Consider the following 7,231-nt stretch of genomic DNA (forward strand, 5'->3'; position numbering starts at 1 on the left):
GCAGTTCTTGAGAAAAGTATTAGTCTTGAGCACAAAAAAATTATCTCCATTCCAGCAATATCACATCGTTCGGAGACTTTCTTTGCTTATTTTATCAGCTCAGCTGCCATTGTTTCTCTAGTGATAAATTGTGCTTTTATTCATTTCTTTATTTTATGGAGTGTGGAGTCACAGCAATTTCCTTGTCCCAACTCCATTCACTTCCTGGTAGCATTGTTCGAAGTCTCCAGACCCTGATGTGCAATCCAACTGTTTCCCTAATATGTGGGAAGCAGCAAATTGCTTGTTTACGTCATAAACAATTCTTGCCACAGTTTTTCTTTTTCTTTGACTCTTTTTCCCATGAAAATTCTGGCAAGCACCTAGCTCAGTGTTCTAGGGCTCACCATGACCCGGGTGTGGAGTGAGCGAGCACTCCTGCAGTGTTTGAGGACTGAATGAAGTTCCCAGGGAGATTGGTCTGGAATACATATCCGGATCCCACCAAGCTAAGCTTAGAGATTTGGAAAGGAGATCACACCAGAATGACTTTCATGTTCCCTTCTAGTTGAGTTCTTCAAACTGTCTGCACCAGACTTCTCTTTTTCACTTTCTCAAGTTCTTGATTCTACCAACACTTTGCACTATTTCATGAAGTGAATTAAATCTCACTTCACTGTAAAAATCAAGATCCTCTGACCAATGTCCATTCAGCTTTCCCTCCGTGTCTGACTCTTTCCTCACTGCCCCTGTCCTCTGCCCCAGCCTGACCCCGAGAACCAGCAGGCTTTCCTCATCAAAGGTGACACTGGCTCCCCTATGCTCCCGGGGTGTTTCCTCCCCCTGCCATGCACCTCCCTTCTTTACAACTTCACTTTCTTTCCAGCTTCTCCACTTTCATCTACAAATGATGAAATAATCCATAAATGAAAGATGAATTGAAATCCATGTCTGTATAAATAAAACACCCTCCCTTTGCCCCTTCCAATGCAGCTCAGTCACTTCCTTTTCTTTCACTGAAACGTTTCCTTTTTGCAGAATTCACCTCTGCATTCTGTCTTTATTTCCTTATCTCCTGTTTCCTTTGCTTTGCTTTTTTTGTTTTTAAGAGACAGTCTCATTTTGTCGCCCTTGGTAGAGTGCCATGGCGTCACAGCTTGCAGCAACCTCCAGCTCTTGGGTTTAAGTGATTCTCTTGCCTCAGCCTCCTGAGTAGCTGGGACTACAGGTGCCCACCACAACACCTGGCTATTTTTTTGGTGCAATTTGGCCAGGGCCAGGTTTGAACCTGCCACCCTTGGTATATGGGGCTGGCGCCCTATCCACTGAGCCACAGGGACTATAAGTTTAACTCCCTCTCAGAGGTGCTGTCTTATTCTTAAGCAGGCAATAATACATGGTGGGGAATGGTAGAGGTAAAAGGGAGGTGGGGACCGTTATGACTGTTGATGACTGTCGTAAGTCTGAGGAAGTGGGAGGCAATGAGGGTCTGCATAAGGGCTGTGCTGGTGCAAGCTGGAGAGCTCAGGGAGAATCCACTGCAGGGATCACATCTTCAGGTATTTGCAAATGATGGGGTGTGGTGGTGTATTTTGACTTTGAGCATTTAAAGAAATATTGACACTACTTATAAGAATAGGGATTCTCCGTAGGAGGAGAATCTGAGTGCAGGCCAGTGGGTTCATGGTGAAATTTATTTTAGACATGCTGAATTTGTGGGGCCAGTTGGATGATAGGAAACAAAAGTTTGAAATTTGGATGTAGGGCTTCACAAGACATGAGCTAAAGAGACACACTTTAAGGCCAACTTGATGGAGGGAGTCTTCTAACTGTAGCCTTGAGTTTTGGAGAAAGTGTGTGTGGGAAGATAGAGAGAAGAAAGCTTAGGAAAGAACTTTATAGAAGTTCAGTATTTCAAGTGCAGGTAGAAAAGGCCTCCAAGTAGAATGAGAGGGAATCCAGGACCCTGGAAACCAGGACTAGTTTCCAAAGAGGAAGTGCATAGTCTGCACAGTCCCACGACGCAACAGAAGCAGGAATGTGAAGAGCCCACTTCACGTGGCCTGGGAGAAATCGGTCATTCTTTTGTTCAATAAGAGATGACCAAGCAGGGGTAGTGAGTTGAGCTCTGTTTTAGGAGGTAGACCAGGATTTAGTAATAAACAACAAATTCTGTCCCTGCCTTCAGGGAGCATATTGTTTGAAATTTTTTTAACTTATTTTTTTTTTTATTTAGGAGATAGGGTCTTGCTGTGCTGCCCAGCTACAGAGCAGTGGTGTAATCATAACTCTTGGTAGGCTTGAACTCCTGGGCTCCAAGGATCCTCCTGCTTTAGCCTCCTGAGTACCTGAGACTATAGGACCATTTTATCATACCTGCCTAATCTATGTTTTTTCACTGATTTTGGAGATGAGGTCTTGCTATCTTGTCCAGGTTGGTCTTAGACTCCAGGTCAAAAGCGATCCTCCAGCCTCAGCCTCTTGAGTAGCTTGGATTACAGGTGAGAGTCATCACGACTGGCTGTCAAGGAGTGTTTTATCTAATGATGATGGTAGAAAACTAACAATTCAATCTGCTAAGTGTTATAACAAAGAGCAGGCATCACGTCCTTGTCTCCAATACTAAGGAAGTGGATTTGGGGACCTGTCACTCCTCTCTCCCTACCAATGAGGTCCAGATTGCTTGGACCTCAATTAGGGCTCAGCCCCGGAATAGCTGTGTGAGCTGCAGCAAGTTCTTTATATGCTCTGCTTTGAGATCCCACAGTCAATAACAAATTATAATGATCACAATAACTATATATATCTGCTTCATGGGCTTATGGTAAGGATTAAATATAGTATAACTTGTACGATATTGGGGCACGGACTGACATGGAAGAAACCCTTGATTAAAAACAACCAACTTCTGAGGTGCCCGAGGTGGACTCATGAAATAGGTTCTACTATCATCTGCATTTTTACAGATGAAACCAGAGTGCAAAGAGGGAAAGTATCTACCCCAGAGTCAAACAGCTAACGTGTTGTTTCATTCATCTCTTCTTCATCCTGTTGGTGAAAGAGTGATTTCTACACTAGGGTTGTGGGGCCAGCTGGACACATGATACCAGATACAGGACAGATGAGATGGACAGCAGCTTATTTGCCACATGCTTACAGCCGGGGAAGGAGGACACTGTCTACCTGGAAGGGCCAAATGGGGGCTTCAATAGCTCAGAGAGCAAGCAGAGGCTGTGGGAGGCAGATCAGCAGTGACAAGAGGGTGGGGTAGCCCCTGGTCCTTGCTGGGGGAACGTGACTTGCTTGTTTGAATAATTCTACAGGATGACAGGGAACTGAAACCTGCAACCCAGATAAGCAAGAACTAAGCCTCGTGCTCTTGGTAAGCGACAGTGTTTGGCTGGGGGACCTTATCCATCCAAGCAAAGTGGGAGGGTAGCTTCAATCATAGCACTTTGCAGACTGAATTACTAATACTTTTGAAAGGCTCAGGTGAGGCCATCTGAGCCCCTTCTCCCCATTTGATCAGATGTCAAAGCAACACTGAATACCACACCTCAGTTTCATCCCTGACACCTCCGGGATCTAGTGGGAATTAGGACCTGGCCAGTCTGGGTCTCGGTCTAAGCTCATCTTAATGTTCTATAGTCCCTGAAATTTGACAAAAATGGTTGTTTTCTGAACATATCTTTCACTCTCCACCTTAGCACTACTAGTTCATAACTATTCCTGTGCCTGGAATTCCTTCTTGGCTCTAACCCCCACCTTTGAAAGCCTACCTGTCTACCAAGGCACGCCTCCAATGCCATTTGCCATATGAAGCACCTTCTGTCCCTCAGATGTCACCCCCTCAGCATTTCCAGGAAGCAGCACTGAGCAGGGGGGAGGGCCAGGACATCAGAGGGTCAAGATTCGGTTTCTGGCTCTGCTGTTTATTTGCTGCATAATGCTGGAGAAATAAGTTCAGCTCAGTTAGCCTTCCTGTCTCATTCTTCAAGTGGGGATAATAATGTCTCTTTGAAATTACACACGGATTTCATGAAAATACACATGGAATGCTCAGTATTAAAAGGCACGTGGCAAATATGAACTTCCTTCTCTCAAGTTCCCTTGTATCTCTATCAGTGGGGGCCATCTACACCACTGGGCGCCATCTACACCAGTGGGCGCCATCTACACCAGTGGGCACCATCTACACCACTGGGTGTCATCTACACCAGTGGGCATCATCTACACCAGTGGGCACCATCTACACCAGTGGGCGCCATCTACACCAGTGGGCGTCATCTACACCAGTGGGCGCCATCTACACCAGTGAGCATCATCTACGATTGCTTGTTTGTGTGTTTTGGTCACTCCTAGGAGACCATAAACTGGAAGAGAGGTGGTACTTTATACTTTCCTCTTCTACATTTGGGTCCTGGGTATTTGCTGCTCACCATCACTTCCAAATAGGGGTGTTTTGTCAATGGCAGCAGGAGCTCTCAGCACTGATTACCCTGCAGATCTGGAAGGCTAAGTGGGACGTGAGCCAGGGTCTCCATCTTCCACACAGTTGCCGCACCTGTTGAAGTCTTTTATTCCCAAAGGAAACCCAGCTGCAAGACACGGCACAATGAGGCTTCTCTATTTCACACTGTGTAAATCTACGTGATGGTGAGACTAGCCAACAAATCCAAGCTACACTAGCTTTGACAGGATCTCAGTCTTCAGAACCTGAAAAAGGGCAGAAATGACAAGGGAAGAAGCAGTCAAGGTCGGAGGACGTGTCTTGAGCTTCTACAGCGAAAGTGGCTTCTTCGTAATTTTAACACACACATTTGGAAATGGGAAGAAGATAAAGATCAAACACATTTTTTGTGCTTTTTGCCCATGAATAATGTAAAATGTGTGATGAAGAAGAAATATGAAACTGTCACAGGAAGAAGATGTTTGAATTTTCTTAAGATTCGTGCCACCTTGTCTGTTTCTCATTAATATATTTGATAGAGAAATAGATATATTGATTTGCAAAGAGAATGGAAAACAGAATGTCAGCGATTTATCATTTTTCTTCACTCAGTCCCTCATAAACTGTGTGACTTGTGGGAAACAAGTCATCTCCCTTCTGTTTCTTGTAATTTTTCTTATGAATAAAATGAGAGAGACAGCACCAGCTATTGTTGATGAGAGTGTTGGACATCACCAAGATTCCAGGGGCTTGAGGGAAGTGGACACTGGTTAAGAGGTCGCTGAATGCTTGTCTCCACGTAGGTAATAGTGGGAAGGAGATATTTCCTTATGATTCCAGGGCTTTGGAGGGGAGGGGGGCCTCACTGGCCAGCTGCCTTCACCAGTTAATGAACACACCAGCCCAGCATCATGGAGGTGCTAATGGTTTTGAAGTCTGACTTAAAAATTTTCAAATGTCAGAAAAACTACACAGTGGAGGTAATTATAGAAATTTGAAAGAACCCAAACCATTTCCAGAATTCAATAATTCCTGTCCAGCTAGAGGTACCCTTCTTCTCCCTGTGTGAAATACGCAATTTTCTCTAAGTGCCTTGGATACAATTTGTCCAAATTTCCACTAACACTTCTGTAAGTTATCAGTGAAAAATTTCTTTTCATCCTACTGAATATACTTTAGATATTACTGAAGCTACCCTACCCGAAATCCTTTTGAAACAAAACAAAGTAAATGAATGCCCTACTACATAAATATGCAAATGGTGCAGTCTGCTGATGTAATTTGTTGCCTTTTGAGTTATTACCATTTCAACGCTTATCAACCTTTTCTTGCTTGTTCTATTCCATTTTGCTAATAACAAGGAAAGAGCGAAGAACATTTGAATTAGTTATGCAAATGCATTAGTATTAATCTTTCTGGAAGTTGGTGTGTTCATTAGTATCAGGAAAGCTGTTTCCATGGCTATTTGTGGAGGCATAATAGACAGCAGAAAAATGGAATACAATGTAAGACCAGGAAACATACATGTGAGCTACAGCAATTTCATCTTGGCTTAACGCAGGGCATTTCCCTCTGGGAGATAAAACCTGTAGTTTTTTGGACCTTAATAGTCTAGGCAGATCATGAACAGAAACAGGAAAGAGGAACTTGGGCTGGAGCATATTAATGAACTTTCATACTTTCCCTTCTTCTGCAATACCTAATATTAAAAGTGAAATTTTGAGAAGGTTTATCAAGAGCTTTCCAAGTCATTTTTCTGGAGGTGTTTTTGAGATGAGGTTCTGACTGATGTGAGCAGGGGAGCAGGGCTGCAGTCCTGGTAAATAATGATCCCAGCTCCAGGAGGGCTGGGTGGTGGTGCAGGATTCACGTGCACATAGAAATAACTAGATAGCTATTCTCATTCCAGGACTGGGAGGGTATAGCAAAAGCCCCCAAATCATATGCTTGGAAATACTTTTAACTGAAAAACTCCTATACAATAGAACTTTTGTGGTGTTTCTTCTTCAAATTTAGTTTTCTTGGCCGAGTAAGGTGGCGGCTCACACCTGTGATCCCAACATTTGGGAGGCCAGGGAGGTGGATTGCTTGAGCTCATGAGTTTGAGACCAGCCTGAGCAAGAGTAAGATGCTGGCCCTAATAAAAATAGAAAAACTAGCTGGGAATAATGGTGATGGGCACCAGTAGTCCCAGTTACTAGGGAGACTGAGGCACGAGGATCACTTGAGCCCAAGAATTTGAGGTTGGTGTGAGCTATGATGCCATGGCACTCTGGCAATGGTGACAGAATGAGACTCCAAAAGAAAAAAGAAAGGTTAGTATATTTGCGTTATTAAAATTTCTTCGGAAGGTATGATTAATTTAATGCTCAGATTAACACCAATCATGAATTACTACTACTTTTGAAAGGGAAAAAGTTGAAAAGTGATATAGTCAGCATAACGAAGCCTCTGTTTCACTGACATACAGCAGAGCCAAAGGTTTGCGTGTTAATCTCCACACTAACGCGAGTTTGCTGGTGTTTGAGGACAGGTTGTGACATTTATCTCTATACATACTTGTGTCCCCAGGACTAGAGAGCAAGGGCTCCAGCAATGATTGCTAAGCAGCATAAATAATTTTAAATCATAGGCAACCCCCAAGCCTGATTTTAGCCAATAATCTCAATCACATTTCCTGCTAAATCTTTTATTCATGCATTCAATACCTGTTTCAATTGACTAGTTTGAATTCCATCTCTTTTTCACACTGTAGTTATGAAGCCTTTGACTCAATTATTTTGCTCTTCAAATGCTTTGCTG

The sequence above is a fragment of the Otolemur garnettii genome, unplaced genomic scaffold, assembly GCF_000181295.1.
Source record: "Otolemur garnettii isolate 467f Iridium unplaced genomic scaffold, OtoGar3 scaffold00034, whole genome shotgun sequence".
Taxonomy (NCBI): Eukaryota; Metazoa; Chordata; class Mammalia; order Primates; family Galagidae; genus Otolemur; species Otolemur garnettii.